Source organism: Rhea americana, unplaced genomic scaffold (assembly GCF_003343005.1).
Source record: "Rhea americana isolate MKP2758 unplaced genomic scaffold, rheAme1 scaffold_24, whole genome shotgun sequence".
Lineage (NCBI taxonomy): Eukaryota > Metazoa > Chordata > Aves > Rheiformes > Rheidae > Rhea > Rhea americana.
The window spans coordinates 5,822,321-5,839,726 of NW_028186357.1; the positions used below are offsets into that span (position 1 = coordinate 5,822,321).

The 17,406-nt window shown below is 38.0% G+C and overlaps 1 long non-coding RNA gene across 3 annotated transcripts in view; it reads left to right on the forward strand.

Moving 5' to 3' along the window:
- The window catches only part of LOC146595081 (uncharacterized), a 13,003-nt gene extending 3,594 nt beyond the window's left edge, over nt 1-9,409 (forward strand). For 2 of the 3 annotated variants that reach the window (XR_014896022.1, XR_014896024.1), the window contains exons 3-5: nt 2,036-2,210; nt 2,663-2,825; nt 8,924-9,409. This is a non-coding gene — a long non-coding RNA (uncharacterized LOC146595081). The remainder of the gene's footprint in view (nt 1-2,035; nt 2,211-2,662; nt 2,826-8,923) is intronic. The other variant, XR_014896023.1, reaches the window with a different exon arrangement.
- The last annotated feature ends 7,997 nt before the right edge of the window (nt 9,410-17,406 follow it).

Genomic DNA, 17,406 nt, shown 5'->3' on the forward strand with positions numbered 1-17,406 from the left:
AAAAAAAAAAAAAAAAAAAAAAAAAAAAAATCTCATCCAAAAGCTTAACTTTGCATTTTGATAGTAGAGAAGAGCTGGTCTCTTGGATGCAACTCCGTTCACATAAAAAGTCATTTCACGAAGTTTATAAAAAATATTCACATAAAATAGCATTAGCACTGGATAACACTTTCTATGGACACTAGTTTTATGAATGGGTAGAGAGAGGCACACAAGCATTGAACGACTTCTCTTGAACGCGCTGGCAGCACAAGAGCAAATGCATTCCAGGAATTCTCTAACAACGTATTGCAATAGCTCCATTTAGTAAAGGTTTACAGGGTCTTTGGGTAGTACAAAGTGACTCTGGCAAGTAGTTAACATAACTGATTGAGACGCAGCTTATTGTCTAGACAGACGAAGGATTAAGCCCATCTATTACTGAAAAATAAAATAATAAATACTCTTTGTCTACCTTGTCAGTTTTAAATTATTCAGTGTAGTACATGACATCAGACTGCATTTCACAGAGTTCTGCTCTGTGCTGCAAACGCATTCATTCTTATCCACTCCAGGCCACTCACAGACTCAAAAAGGTCAGTCAAAAAGCAAGTTTAAGAAAACAGTTACATGGATACAGCTTTTGAGAACCAAGGTAAAAATCCTTGAGTGAACAGTAACAGTTTATAGCCATTGTTCACCAGAAGCCTAAAATTAGATACAGAGGTGGTCTCCCCACTTAGGAGGCAGTAAATGCCCATGTTTTTGTGCTATTAGCATGGATAAGAAACAAGAAAGGGTTCAGAAAAGGACTACGGTGCATGCCTAGTTCCAGTATGGTGACTCATGGAACCTACAGATGAAGAGATTTGCTTTGCTGGCTACAGAACCCCCAAGGTTAGAAGGTAAATTTAAGAGGTGGCAAAGACAGCAAAGCTGCACAAAGGACACCCAGTACCAAAGCTGGGTTGGTGGGAAGGGAGGGAAAACAMCACCACGAAAGATAAAATTACAACAGGAGAAACATTTTTACTGTTGAAGTGAATATATAATTAAGAGGTGAAATTCATTTACAGATTTTGCATCTCAAGAGCAGTTGAAATTAGAATACACAAAAATGAATGTAAGCTCTTTTTAATATATTGCTCAGGACAGTCAACAAGACAGGTACTACTTTTCCGAGAACATTTTACCAAAGAACAGACTAGGCAGTGACATAGCTGACTGTACTTGGCTTTTTAGGCAAAAATGAATTTATTGATCTTTCAAAATGAGCATGCAACATCTGGGTTAAACCATGAACTCTAGAAAGTCCAAACTCTGATGAGATGACACTACTGTAAAATCTAGACAAGAGCCAGAACTTCTGGTTAACACCTAGCTGGAGGCAAAGCAGCAACCAGCACTCTGAAGCATTCCCAGGCTCCAGCTGCCATTACCTCTTCACTTCTCACTCTGATACAGAAAATAAAACCAAGCAAAACTGCTAAGCTCTTGTTATAGGATCTGAGCATTTTATATCCAATGTTGTGCTGTACAGGAATCAGCAAGGAATAAAAGTTTTAAATACTTCCAGAAGAGAACTAAGAGGGAAGAAATGGGTTTATACACAAATAAAATAGTATGTTTAATTCAGCCATTATCAGGGCCCCAAACACCCCAACAGGCCTTAACAGCCCCAACCAACCTCCCCCTGGGGCCTTTCCCACACCTTTATTTACATCACTTCACCCCCTGCAAATTAAAATCACTGCTCCTGCAATCATGGGCAGAGCAAAGGTTAGACTGTCAAGGCTGGTTGATCAATACAATTTATTTCATGAAACTGGAGTTTATTGCATGACTTTCACCTCTGCAGAACACACCTCCTACAGAGTCAAAAGCTGAAGCCGAGATACACCAGAGATGCACATATATCTAAATACAGTCACTGATGTTTTATTGATTTCTATAGCCAGTTGGAATACTTTTATCAAAATTGCTGTTTTTACTGGATTTTGACCAGCTCTCTTGACTCAATTTATAAGACTGTCTTTGCATTTCAAAAAATGTTTAGTGGGGAGGAAAGGAAGAGTCCATCAGAAAACAACGTATGTTAAAGCCACAGCAATCAGAAGACGACAGTGAGAACAGATCTGACCGTACTGGAACTGCCTACCTCTTTGGTTTCCCTGCATCAGACTTGAAGATACTGAAACTTTAAAACTGGCCTTCTCCACCACCCCAGTAGGGTGCTTTTTTTTGGACTGCATGGAGAACTCCTGCAAGGATTTTTCACCTTTTTGCTACTGAAGAGACTTCTGTCATACACTACTTAAACCACTCCCCACTAACCAGCAACTTAAGAATTTCTACTAATTTGAACTCATCTCCTCTGTGTGCGCACTGTATTTGCTGCTTTTACAATAGCTGGATACTAAYTAGCACTTAATATTTACTTAATACTGTCTACTACAGCAAAATGAGTTATGATCTTTATTAATCTGAATGGGAAAAAATGATATTGTGCATTCAATCACTGAATATATTTGCTGCATTTGTATTATATTGGCTGTCTTAGGATCTTACCGTATTTTCCTCACGCTGATCCCAGAATGAGTCTTCTAAATTGCTATCTGCAATAAATTTCTTGTGAAATTGTTCAGTTTTCTTTTCCCCCTCTTTCATTTTCTATTCTGAACAGAGAACCCTATAGTGAGACAAAGATTGCAAAGAAAAACAATTCAGAGAACACAAATCACTAGAGTGCTTGGAAGAGGATAAAACTGACAGGTTTAAGGATTACAAATGCATCAGTYGGTCATTTCAGTTCTATTCACACCAAGTCTTATTCTGAAACACATGTGGTAAGTTTATCAATAATGTCATTAGCTTTCACAGGCTTTTTCGGCTTCTCTCTGGGGCTGAATCTGGCTGCAATATCCTATTGATGCATTTTGTCACCATCCATTCCACACCAGTGACCCAGCTCTCTGGTTTACAATTTTTGCTTTTCTAGGAAAATACTAGATCTCCTGGGAGTTCTYCTCCTCCTCCTTCATAAAGGATCCTTTTCTTGAATCTGAAAAAAAAGAGTTAACTGCCAAGAAGTGACATCAAAGCAAATGAATATCGGTCTCGCTTTAATTTGATGATGAGACTTGTACACCTATGAATCTTCTGAACACTTAYCAATTTTACTATAAAAAAATGTAATACTGGCTACCAAGATGTAATGAAGGAATCTCTGTGCTATATGTAGTACTCCATCTTTCACTATTGACTGACTTTTAGTCCACTACATTTACTGGGTGATGTGACTAAAAATCCCTTACAGCCCAGGAGATCACTGAGTTCAAAGCAGCTCATCGTTCGTATTACAGTCATGCACAAAGGAACTCTATTACTCCGCATCCCACAAGTGCATATCCAGCGAGGAAATTCAGAGACTTTATAAAGTGAATGGATAAGGACAGTAGAAAAATTGAAGAAAGGCATTTTACAAAGCACTTGTATTTTATAAAAAATACGATTCAATTAGGATGACCATCATTCTTGGAGTACACCCAATGGATCATAATCAGCTGGCAAAATACCACCTGTCATCAATATCAGAATTAAGCAAGAACTAGCTCTAGAAACAAGCTCTTCTCACTTTTTTTTTGAGCAAGCCTGAAAGCACTTCTAGGTCTTTCCAAAAATTTGGAAARATCTTATAAAGCAAAAACAATTTATAGTATTTGAGAACTCCAAGCAGAAGCTAATCAAAGCCATGCAGTATACTTTTTGATCAAGATGCCTGACTTCATCTACATTGTTTTTTATGCTCCTAGGCAGTTTTTCTTCCCTATATAATTCATAATGCATATATAATTTTAAGTTTTAGAACTCAAACTGGCTGCTGTTCCTTCTTGACTTACAATATAGAGAGGTAGAGGGAATTTTCTCAGCATCCAATTTCCTGAGCATCCAATTCAGTTCAATCATATAAACCCTTCTATAAACTTAAATAGTTCTTGTATTGTAATGGAGCTAAGCAATATCAAGATATGGAGGGAGAAAAATGAGCAACTGATTGACTCAGAAGAATATCAGAATATATTCAATATAGATGCATTCAAGCAGCATTTTTCTTCTACCTTCCCTATTAGCCTCCAGGGAGAGATTGTTGTTAAAGAATGATGGTTCTGAGAATACATTAATATTTTCATCTAAGGGTGATTCTTAATTCACAGTGATGGTTTTCTGCCTTTTACTCCTAACAAGCAGCCTTTCATAGAGTTGCTCTTTCTTAAAATAGTATATTAATAAATAAGGCTATTTAAAACACTAGGCTTCAGTAACATTTAGTTAAGAAGTAAAATGACTGAAATGAATCTCATTTTACCTTCATAAAGGACGAGCATATCTCTTGCACTGGATATTTCATTGCATTAAGAAATAGTGTGACTTTCTTCCCCCACAAGAGAAGGATTACGCAAGCCTGTACAGTCTGAGTCAGCACTGTAGGTCACTACAAGAATTCAACAGATCAGATCATGCCTCTTCACCCATATCAGCTTGCTTGATTTAAGATATGCTGGCAGATTTTTTTTTTCCAAGATTCATCATCATCTGTCTCCTTACTTTGTTTTCATTTGTGTTATTGCTGAGATAAAGAATCAATATCTGTATAACATGATTTTTTAAGAGTTTTTTTGTTTTGCTTTTGAAGAGATSCTCAGATTTAAGATATTAGACTTTACGATGCGTTCTCTGAGATGAAGAAGAAGGTGCAGAAAAAGTGACTTAAGGACTGCTAAATGCAATTAAATGCAATTAAATGCCAAAAAGAAGAGCATTCCCCCTCAATTTCTTTGCTCTCATCTCTTAATACCACACTAAATGAATTGGTTCAGAACCTCAGGTACCTGGAGAAGCAGGTATTAATTCCTGAATTGCAATACTTAAAGTGGCCTCTCTCAGCAGCACTTTTTGTGAACAGTAATTTCATTTTGGAGTTGCAGACCAACATCTAATCCTTCTGYGGTAGGAAACGGGCATAACTTTACAAATATTCAACCAGAAGCTTAATCACAAGCAAAACCTGGGAAACTCCTTGGGCGATTAGACTGAGGAAGATCCAGTAGAAGAACAAAAACGGAAGAGTTTGGGGCAGCAGCATGAAATCGCTATGCCCTGTAAGCGTTGCAACCACACCACTGCCAGCAAGCAGTGACAGCTGAACAAATTGAACTTTCACAGAGGATATCGCTGTGAGTAATCTCATCACTGCTAGATACTGTAGAARCCCTCAAGAAGTTTGATCAGAACATCTTCCTCAGACTGTCCTATAAGATAGAAGACTTTCCAACTCATTTTTCAAGAAAAAAAAAACCCACTCTGTCATGAACCTCTTTCCTTCCTGCAGTGTCTGCTGTCACATGAGAYTCAGTAGCCAAAACCTCACCCCACCTCAGCAGTAGCAGAGCTCAGCTCTAGGCCCTGCCACGGAGGATTTAAACCCAYCTGTTTCAGTCTTGCTCACAGGCTAGACACTGAGCAACTCAGGCTATGGACAGATAGCCTGATCTCACCAGGGAGAGTGAAACTCTGAGAAAAACCATCCATGGTTCCACTTTGGCACAAAGAATTTAAGGTTAAAAGCTTGAGCTACCCATGCAGCTTAGGTGCCCATAGGGCTAAGCAACAAACGATTTTCAGCTTTACAATTTTTGAGTTGAACACAAACTTCCAGTTTAGGCTCSTGCACCATGCATCTGTGAAGGAGTCCTACGATAAGGCTCACCTGCATGTTGCATTCTACAAAAGGCTCACAGATACATTTACAGAATTGAAAATGGTATTTTTCCCTCATATTTTCCCCATAATACATGCTGTATAATTCAATGGCAGGAAAATAGTTATATGTCAATTTGCACAGAATTAAATAAAAGCAAATAAGAAGTTGTTTTCTATTAAAATCTACACAAGTTTTATATTATCATGAGTATTAGTCACTGAAGATATATACTCCTGATCTTCTTTTAATTATAGGCATATAATTTACACAAAGAGAAGTTATATCTTCCAAGTAATTACAGGCAGCTCTAAAGTATATTATTGTATTATTAAAAACCCACTAGTAGAAAGATCAGAAATCAAATATAGTCATATAGCATTCAAAGAAGTTATGTTATTTTACTTCTGTCTGCCTAAGTTAATCAATTTTAAAGTATCAGAATGTACATTTCACACAAGAATTATATGCAGCAAGTGTTTTGCAGCAKKTTTTTTTTTAAATCTGAGGTAGCTACCAGCAAACACTAACCAAAACCAAGTTGAGATAAATCTGTTTTATCCTGAAGAATGCCAGGAAAACACAATTTTGCCCAGTGAAACCATTTTCAAGTTCCAAAACTGAAGATAAATAAAATGAACAGCACTACACAGTGAGAGTCTACTACGTTAAGCAATAGTGTCTAAAAAATTCAAAATTTGTGCAGATGGTTTTGATACATGCCCTTTTTCTCAAGCTTGGAGCTCAATCTCTTATACTGTGCTATTTTACTGAGACAAAAAAAGACTTGAAAAAGAAAAAACACAGGCAGATGGATTAAACAGGCCGCTAAAGTCTTCATTATTCAGATACAAGCAATCAAGCTTGGTATCTTATCCAAGTCTTTGTTTAGCCCACAAGAGGGAAATCTGGCTGAGATAATGACCACAGAGGACCTGGAGACTTCCTGAAGTCAAGCTTCTCCATTTACCTTAGTCTGAACTGCCTGTAAACAGTCATAAGGCAGTTCAGATTTCATTCTGCTTTTCAAGWGAGCAAGGCTCACCCTGAATTAATAATGAGGCATCAGTCCTTAATGAGATGGAAAATAGTAGATTTATTAAAAAATCCTAATTAAAACTGCACTTTTAGGTTGAGCTGGATATAGAGCTTGAGAGAGCCATTACATATTTTTCAGTAGATTTAGGGAAAGATATCTGGATATATTTTCAAAGTTAGTTGTAAGAATTTTTACTGTGTGACCAGAAAGAGGCAAACAAGTTAGGTAAGGTAAGTGCATGTACCAGACACATACGCAAAGCCTTCATCTATTTTTATGCCCAAAGCAAAGGTGTAAGGTCTAAAATAGCGTGKTTTTTTTTTGTTGTTGTTGTTTTTGTTTTTTAACTAATAGTTTCCAGTAGGGAATAGAACCAGAACGGCCAAAATATTGCCAGGAAGCTTTTTTATCAGACTTCTCTTCCGGGTCGGTAGGCTCACCAGGTCTGGAACGCTGGGATGAATTCTGAACTTCTGGAAGCTTATCTAGGYTGAACCCAAAGCCACAGCAGGAGATCAGCCTGGCTGTACTGGGATTCCAGAGGTCGCTGCAGAGGCAAAGCCAAAGCCAGCTCCAGCTGCAAACATCCAGTGCTTAACATCTGTATTAAGGTTTTCTTGCTTTTATGCCTCTAGCTTCATATTTTTATAAGCCCACAATCACTGGTTGGTTTTGTCCCGATATTGTAATTACTGTCCTTTTATTGCCTTTTTCTTAGATTGGTTTGCTTGTTAAGTTAGATAAAACTCCTACAAAATAAAGCAGTATAAGGCCTTATTCCTTCCGCCCACATGTCAACAAGACCTACGATAAGCCTTTCTGCTGATTTTTTTTTCCTGTCATCTTTGCACAGTGGAACAACAACAACAACTGCAAACTAAAATGTCTAAGAGGTTGTTCAGTCACTAACCATGTGAAAATCTAGTTCCTCATGATTTTAAACAAACATAAACTATATTTCTGGCAAGATGAACAATAAATCTTTATTAATAACCTTAGCATATACTCTGCAGATACAAAAGCTGTTAAAAGGCGGTAACACACTAGAAAGTGCTCGCAATGCCAATCCACCCTCACAACAACCAGCAGCCTTTGGCTGTAGCTCAGCAGGGAATACACCACATATATTAGTTGGACTACACCAGCCAAATAGTGTGCTGGTTTCAAACCCTTACTGCACAAGCATTTTTATTCTGGCTAATTCAAAGTGTCATCACAGTGGATTAGAGACAGAAGGAAAGAGAAAGAGAGAGAGGGAGAGAAGGTAAATTAATTCCTCCGTACCAGAAAGCCAACTTTCAGTCAGCCTTTCCCTGGATGTTTGTATCTGCAAACCCACTGAGGATTCCAGCAGAAGAAAGTCTATTAATTTTCCATGTACTTGTTGACGAAAAAGCTATCAGGATTATGGGTTGAATATTTCCAGTGTAGGGAAAGGAAGGGATGCAATTAATCTCTGTGAACTAAAATATACCTCTTTTCATTAATCTTTTATTGTAAATGAGCAAAGTAATTGAACCAGTACCACACTGTCAGAATAAATGCAATGCCAGTGGGATATGCATGAGAGCGCACATACTGATTGAGTATTAAATATCTAACGGCAATAATTTATGGTTCATTACCTCTTTTTGGAGTTCCTTAGTTGCAGAGTGCTTGAATTTTAAGTAGATAGACTTTCAGCAAACACTGCTTTCAAATGCTGAACATTGCAAATGCACAAAACCCTCAGCAATCTACTTAAAATTAAGAGTTTCATACTTAGTTGAGCCAACCTCTGTAGTGCCAGAAACATGCAAGTGATTTGCACCTTGAATTAGTGCAATTAAAGATGCAGTGATGAATATTTCAAGGATCATAACCTCTAATTTTCATTTTGCATATGAAGAGAAAGTTGTATATAAGCACACTTCATGTAAAAATGGTCAGATGTCTTAGCTGTATTACRTATCTATATGTATGGTAAAGATTCAGTGGTTATATATAGGGTTTTCCGAAAAGCTAAATTCTGAAGATGGGAGTAAAGCACRGGCACTTAAATGCTTACATTACTCAGTATAATTTAGTTACAGAATAATTATTCCAACTGTTCAAGGAAAAAAGTGAGTATGATTCGATGTAGAAATAACCTGCTGTCTCTTCATTAGGACTYGATTATTCCTGACATCATCAGGTCTATGAAGAGCTGCAGCAACAGTGAGAACTCGGCCCCATGTCTCCCTGCCTCTTCGCAGGGCCGCTCAGGGGCAAAGCTGCCACCTGGCCTGAAGGGGCTCACCAAGATCTCCTTCACCTCCCACACTCTCAAACCATCCTCCTCTGATGGAGCCTTTCAAGGGGCAAAGAAAAAAATCAAACYGACAGTGGGAGCAAGCATCTCCGCATTTTTATACCTACTTTGTCCTGACTATACAGGTGCAGCTGACAGTGAGAAGCAAAACAGACAGCAGAGTCTCCAGACGCAGAGATTTAACCCCCTTCCTGAATTTGACACTTTCTGTTGCCTACTGGAACTGGTCCCGAGAAGCACACAGTGCTTTGTGGACTCGCGAGTGTATCTATTCCTGGTAAATTCTGCTCATCTGTTGAAAATTAAACYGTCCTGTTCAGACACTGCTCACTTGGCAACAGACTACTCTATGTTTACTGTTTATTGATTTCTGTTAACTGGGACTACAGGGAAGAAGCATTTCAGTTTCAAAGTCGTCCCAGAGGACACTGGCAGGTTACAATCATTTATACTGTAAAAAACCCTCATGTTAATTGACTCTATATTTACATATTACAAATGCATATTTTAATCTGTTTTACATGAATAAGTCCTCCACAATGAAGATTTCATTTCCTTTTTTAAAACAACATAACTACTTGCCTTATTTGAAGAGGCAAATCTCTTTTAAATTGTTTTGACCTTTCCCTGTGTCCTTTCTTAAAGTCGAAGTTGCATTTGCCTTCTCAGTTCAGGAATTTCTTATCTTGAAAGCAAAGGGATGAACTCAACTTCAAACAGAAACCATTTCATTGTGCTCTTTCTCATTTGGCAAGTCACCCTATCAGGCAATATTTGAAACAGCCAAATTCTTGACTAGCTCAACAAAATTTTTTGGTCAGAACACATGACAGACTGAGAATAGACCAGTTTTAGCAACATACTGGAAAAGTTCTCTGGTTTAAAAAAAAAAAAATCAAAAGATGCAGAGATATGCTAGACTAATAAATAAGAGGGTCAAGACATTAATCTTGCACAGAGCAGAACCAACTGAACACGAGAGCTCCTACAGCTTGGCAGAGGCACCCTTGGCTTTTGAACGTTCTACCTATTGCTTTTTAATGTTTTGTCCTCAACCTTGAAAAAGTCATCCTCCTCTTGTGCAAATGCGAATTTGAAAGAAAACCTGCATTAAGATAAAACACTTTATCCAGCTCTAATTTTTTTCATCAGATCAGGCCTCAGCCAATACAAGTCAGATGCACGAAAAAAAAAAAAAAGTCAATTTATTCGGAGTCCCTGACCTCAATACTTCATTTTCATGAGATGAAAATTATACTTTTAGAACTCCCTCTTCCTCTTCAATATTGAAAACTTAAGAAACAAAGCACTATACATCTATTCAGATCATAATTTTACATCAGGAAATAGTAGTAATTCTTTTGCAATTCTTGCTCTTGGGAAATAATTTACTGTGATCAAATATACATATGCTGTAACATGACAAACTTAAGTGTTTCCAAATTTGGTTATAGAAGGCAATACTCAACATTAAAAAAATTACTTTCCATCAAATAACTCTTGCTCTACCTTTCAATCTATCAACCAACTGTGCTCTAACGATTTCCAAAGCCGCAGTAGATTAAAAGCCAAGCAGTGCTAGGTCCTGAACACAGAATAACAGACAAAGCTATCTTCAAAGTACTCATTTTTCTTTGTAGTATATTCATGCATTTYCATTAAAAGTTAGCTAGTACAGAACATTTCCAGTAGGAAAGATAAATACTTCTGTGATGGCTTCAGGTGAAACCCTAATAAGGAAATATTAGAGATTTATATTTGTTATCAGTTCACTTAAAGCATTACAATAGAACAATTAAGCATMCTCACAAATATGAAAACTGAGGCCCTAGAATAAGGTTACTATTCCATTACTCCACGCTCAAATCACCCCAATATTAATTTCTCTAATAAATATGTACTCCTAGTTTGTATTTTTACAGCACCTCTGTAGCAAGGATTTTTTGTGTTCTAAATTACATCCTGCAGAAATCTCTTCCTGCYACTGAGACAGACCAATTCATTTTTTAATTATAAATCTATATTAATGTCTTTTCTACATTATATAAAAGATGYAAGTCTTTCCATTTTTACTCTTAAGCATATCAAGGCCTGTATTTGAGACAGCAATACATGCAAAGTCCATAGTAGTTTTTATTTCAATAAGCAGCTATTTGATGTCAATACACAGTTTAAGAAATCATTGCATGAGCATTTAATTAAGCAGTTAAATATAGGTGAAAAAAAGTGTGACAAGCAAATACAATCCAATAGCTACAAAGGAATAGTCATTTTTCCTCCCAAAGCTATTCTAACAACATAGCAGCATCAGAATGGAATACAGTAGTAGAATGCATATGGAATTTAATTCTGAATGATATTGAAAGGTCAGTGCAGAATTGCTCAGCTCATATTTTTGTGAAGATAACATGCGTGAACTAGTTATTTCCTCCTTTTAACATATAATGACCTCGTCCATTGATTTAATGAGAAAATTATACATGCTGTACTCAGATTTAACAAACTCTTCAGAACTAAAGATATACCAAAGGAATGGGGGGGGGGGGCAATGAGATTAGACCTCACACTTGCAACCCAACCATCTGCCGGAGGAGAGCCCAGCAGTATCAGCACAGTGACCTGCAGAGCCTCGCTGATGACACATGCTGAAGCAGAGAAGGGAAAAGCTGTGCAGTAGCTAGTTCTCTCTCAGGTGTGCTGACCTTATTAGCGTGATATAATGCGAACAATCCACATGGTCTAAGTGTCAAACCACACATGTGCTGCTGCTAGCAAGAAATGGCAAGATGACACCATACCAAAGCACTGATGTGTAATTATAACTGGAARAGATCCCTATAATCTTAATTACACTCAAAGTGCTTAATCTGCACCAGGACTACGCATCTCAGATCTCTACAGGCTTCAATAGTATCCCCTGTCACAGAAAGGAACATTCTTTTGCTAATTAAAAATTTTTAAGTTTCCAATGAATTTGAGCATTTAAACTGATCTCCAATTCCTGCAAGACTGATATTGAGACCCGACACCATTAACGAATATGTTCTAATGTGTTTAGAAGTGGAGAAGAATGAATTAAGCCTCACGATTTCTCCTTCTAGTTCTGTGATAGTCACTGTATAACCCTGCACGTTTCTTTTGTTCTCTACCCCTTGAGCCAGCTGCAAATTGCCTGCCTTCAAAAGGCTTGAAATTTATGATTAGCATCTCTCAGCCCTGTAAGACAGAGCTAAATAATATAACAATTTAATGGTCTGTACTTGCTTTGCACTACTTCCAAGCTGTAGCTGAAGAAATCTGTTTTGAGATACAGAAGCTTAAATAGATTGATAATCACTCGAGTACTTTCCCTGTTGATGAGATAAATCAGCAGTTAGGACACACTCAAGAGAACCCCACTCAGATTCAAAAGGAACTGAGGACTAATTACAGCGCCCTCGCTAAAGGGTACATTTCAGAAGTTCACTCCTTTTGTTTTATTTTGGCTCAGATGTGCCCAGACTTCCTCATCCTCGGGCCAAGGCCCGTACCCTGCATGACACGGCCCCAGCGCGAGGGACCTCCGTGCTCACGCAGCGTGGAGGGCTGTCTCCGCGCTGACCGCACCGTGCCACAGAAGCTGGGGCTGCACAGGGCAGCCCTGTGCCAGCCTCAGTGCCCACCGGGAATGAGGCACAGCCTCCAGGCTCCCCGGAGTTGGTCACTGTCCACACGCCCCTTAACTCTCACAGGTTGATAGCTCCCTCTTTTGGGCCACAGATACTTGAGGGAGACCCCTTTAGAACAAACAAAAAATTCTTCTCAGCTCATTTCATTGATTACGTGTAGGTTTTTCATCTCAAGCACCTTGACTGAAGRGACAGCAGAGTCCAAAAAGGACTTTTTAGAGGAAGAGAGCTACAAAGGTCCCCTAAGGGAACCCATTCAGCCTTGATGGCTGATGTTTTTGAACAATGAGCTTAAAGCCCTGCTTAGCAAGTATCGGCTTATATTGAACACACAGGGTATACCTGAAGCCCAAAGGGGGGGGGGGAGAAGGAAGATATTGCATTAAAAGYAAAATGACTGAGTCTTATGTTGGTTCCCATGATAGTCCCCTCAGGTTACTTCAAAGAGCGGTACTCTTAAGAGCATGGAAGTTTTCCAAAGACAAGGGCTGGAGTCAATGAAATGTAACACGGTTAGAGAGGAGATACGCCTGCGGGAATGGCGGTACGACTAGCAGCCTTATGCAAGCCTGTCTCACCTCAGCGGGGCATTAACCACGATCAAAGGCCCGTATTCTGGTTTTAGGGGCACACAGATGAGATTCTTCACTTGTCATCTATCTTCCAAATAACCACAGCGTGGCAGTGTGGCACTCCAACTGCAAACATATATTTCTACAGAGCCAGACTACTGCTAATAAAAAAGAGCCCCAAAAGCACACATGGTGGATGTCAGGTCCTCCTCAACTACAACTCTCATGCTCTGCAGGTTTGCTTCCATCAGCCTGCGATACTTTACTAGCCTGCTACTACAGAACGGGTGTCTGGCCATGTCTAGAGCCTCCTGGGACCCCACTTGGCATGAATGCTTGCAAAAGCCAGGCTGCAATCCTGACTGCTAGGTTACGGGCATCAGCTATGGAGGTCAGTGTTTTAGGAGTGGGGAAGGGAATACAAAAGGCTTTCTCCCCTTGGTTCTGACGACTGAAGTCCATCCCTAGACCTAAAGTTTCACATTTAGCAAAAGACTTCAATTTCATAAATCAGTATTTTTCTATGGGAAAAACCTAACAAGGAACTTCACCCTTCCCATAGACATGTGACAGAAAATTCATCACCAACTTGAATGAGTATTTCTGGACCATTCTAAAATATTTCAGAAACAGACCTTTAACCCTGAAGTAAATTTCCATTTGAAGGTCATAGGAGGAGAAAAACAATCATTTAGCATTTATAGAAGAGTTAAAACAAGCACAAACAAACCCCCCCCCCCCAAAAAAACTCACCTACAGCTAGTAAGATTGAGAAACAGTTTGGTTATGGAAAGTATTATGCAGGTTTTACTGCCTGGCCTCACCAAACCTTCCAAATTTTTTTCTGATCTTATATAATATGAGATTATAAAAGGCTACAGTTGTTTGGRCTCACTGAAGGTAACATGAACTGTCATTAAGTGGTCCAGGGGTCTGTCACCACCACTACTCCATGCATCTCATAGCTTTCAATCAAAACACAGATCAAGTCCAGCCCTGCTGAATTATTAAAATTAAAAAAAAGTTTCAAGGTGATATGCTATGGCATAACATTAAGGATAGATTTCATTTGTCCTTCATTAACAATCAACCTTAGAGTCAAATATCCATTAACATGAACTGCATAATAAAAATCAACAATTTCAGATGAACTCCCATATGAACAAAACATTTCAAATGCTTAATATTTCACAATCCTCTTTCGCCAGATCCTAGTTCAGTAGCACTCTAGGTCTTTGAAATCTTTCTGTTGTTTTTTATCTTCCCAAATGAAAGATTTCCCTTAGATTTTCATATCATCCTTATTACTTTACATCAGTTCCAAGCCAATTCCCTTTTGGACTGTATCTGCTCTCTTGTGCCTCTTACCTTTTTGGAAAAAAAGGTGTCTCTAGACCTTTTCTGTGTATTTACTCTTTAAAAAAATGACATTGTTCTAAATTGTGGCAGGATCTGATACTAATAACAACATTTCTCTGCTTCATTTGCCAGCACATAAGTAAAAATTCAGAAATAATCTGTTTTCCATTTTTATGCATTTTAACATTTGCATTACTATAGCTAACCTTAACTGGGAAAACAGGACTTGAACATCACTCATTGGTGTATTTAATTCTTATAATATAATCCTCCAACAATGTTCACATTTGGTTGCATTTTACTATCCTTTAGATTGTTTCTTTTTCTAAGCAAGAATGCAGTTTGGTATGCACATTTAACAGTGCTCTGCTATCTACTTCAGAAAAATTAATATTAACTGCCCAAGAATAAAACTTTCAGTCATAATCATCAGAATCTTGAACAACAATTCTACCAACACTGACTGGAACCTCTCATGATTTCATATTTAATTACTTTTCATGGATGTGAACAGTGTGATTAGTTCTGTTCTACAGAGTAGCAGTTGAGCTGTCACGCCAACAACCTGTGCTTTTTGATGTTAACTTCCTACAAAATCCTATGAAGGCATCATAAGGAAGCATTCACCTGAGAGAGCAGCCAAGTCTGGCAGCAAGGCATTTGATTATGCTCAGCTACACCTTCCTTTTTCTCAAGTTTTGATAGAGCCAGACTATCTATTTTTAATTCAACCCACTCATAGAATCCAGACTAACAGTACTATGAATTCAATACACTTCACACTAACATTTCTATAACAGATTAATAAAGATAATATTTATGACGAGATCTAAAAGAGTATATACACCAAGTTTTCAAGCAACAACYATTACAAAGACCTATTTTATAATAGGCATTTTTCCATCTCTAATTGAAAGTATGATTCCTGCTACGTACTGCGTCGCTGATCACATGCAAAGCAATTTCCCAGTGCTTTATGAAACCTATCCCTTAAGGCCACCATTTACATGCTAGGAATTACAGTGCCATCTCAAACATTTGCATGGACATCATTAATATCAAAAGTGGGATGTTGGTAGGAACTAAGCATTTAAAATCTGCAAATTCCACCCCCATGAGCTTTTTCTCAGTGCAAATAGCTGTGTGCGCCATTTCTCCTTCATTTTATTTTAAACTTCAGAAGTCTCCACTTGCCTAGACAGTACAAATAATAACTTGAAATAGAGTCCTGAAACCCCATTTTTTTTTTTCATGGAATACTGGCACTGCCCCAAAAGTAGAGAATGGGACACAATAAAAGACACTTAACTACTATGTTGCACAACCAAAATGCTTCTTATCCTCCTTGTGCCCATGATGCCACCTTCAGTCCTAAAAAGTAATTTAAAAATAGTCTGCCTGCATTTCAATGCTCAGCATCCCTCCTTGACCAGTTCATTCAGCTGCCTGCTGCTCTGCATACCTGGTTGTTGCAAATCTCATGCCAAGGTATCTAATTCTCAAAACATTTCCCATCTAATAAGCAGTTCCAGACTGCAGTCTTTGCTAAAAGTTATGGGCTACCAAAACARATTTTTAGCAGTCTGAAACCAAACTTGATCTATTGTTCTGTTGGACATGAGACTGCTGTTGGGCTATTACGGAACTCTTTCCCTCTAAAAATTGCCTTGCACACTGCTGTAAATATATCCAGATTTGACCAAAAATTGTTTCTATCAAAACTCATGAAACACAATACATAATTTGCTCTTTTTCATTATGCCATTTCATTTTCATTTGTTGCATTTCTACTCACTTTAACTACATTACAGTGCTCCAAATTAGAGTTACATAGCATTCTGGCTTTCTGCTTTCTTGTTCTTCGTGCTTGAAGCAATAATCCAGGAGGTATTTTCCAGACCATATCTACTTTCAACACACAAATGTGAATGTTAAAATTACTTACAATATTAACATGGAAAAAAATAATCAACTATCTGTTTTGAATAGACTTCAAAGCTTCATAATGACTGGTGTGAAAACAACATATCATCTCTGGAAGTCATATAGGTAAGCAACTAAGCAAAAGCTGTATAGTGGTGTATTTATCTAACAAATATATATTTTCCTCTAATATGAAAAATATGTATTGATTTGCCACTGTTACASGATTCGTTTCCTCCAAGCACTTCTAGCTTAAAAGACTTTCTGGAATATACTGTTGATCATCAAATACAACACACTCTTACATCAGCAGTGTAGGAGGAAAGATTAGTCCTCTGAGAATTACTGTATTCAAGAGGCAAGTGATAAAATCATTACAAAAATAGACACATTGCATTTAAAAATGAAATAAAATAACACACCAGCAGCTTCTGCTCCTACTAATGCTTGTTTTCCATTTCCTACTCTTGTCTCCTACTGTATCAGATAAGTGTTTCACATCTTTTCTTTGAGTTTTATCAAAACTAAGGTGAATTTGTCCCACCTGTTTCCTATGTAGACTTAAAAACAGCTTGTAGAGTTTGTACAGTTGTACTGAGTAAAGAAGGTGCAAGATTCTAGCTGAAAGCTTCTACTTTGCCTGCCAGTAAATAGGCATGTTTTGCTTACAGCTCACATTTTGGCAGGTCAGGCAGCACACTTGTCTTAGCGTCCCTCCTCACACTCATCTAGTTCGTAAGAGGCTACAGGAGTCATTCCAGCAAAGTGAAATCATGAATTCCCTGGCAGAGAAACATCTTGAAGAAATATATTTTCCC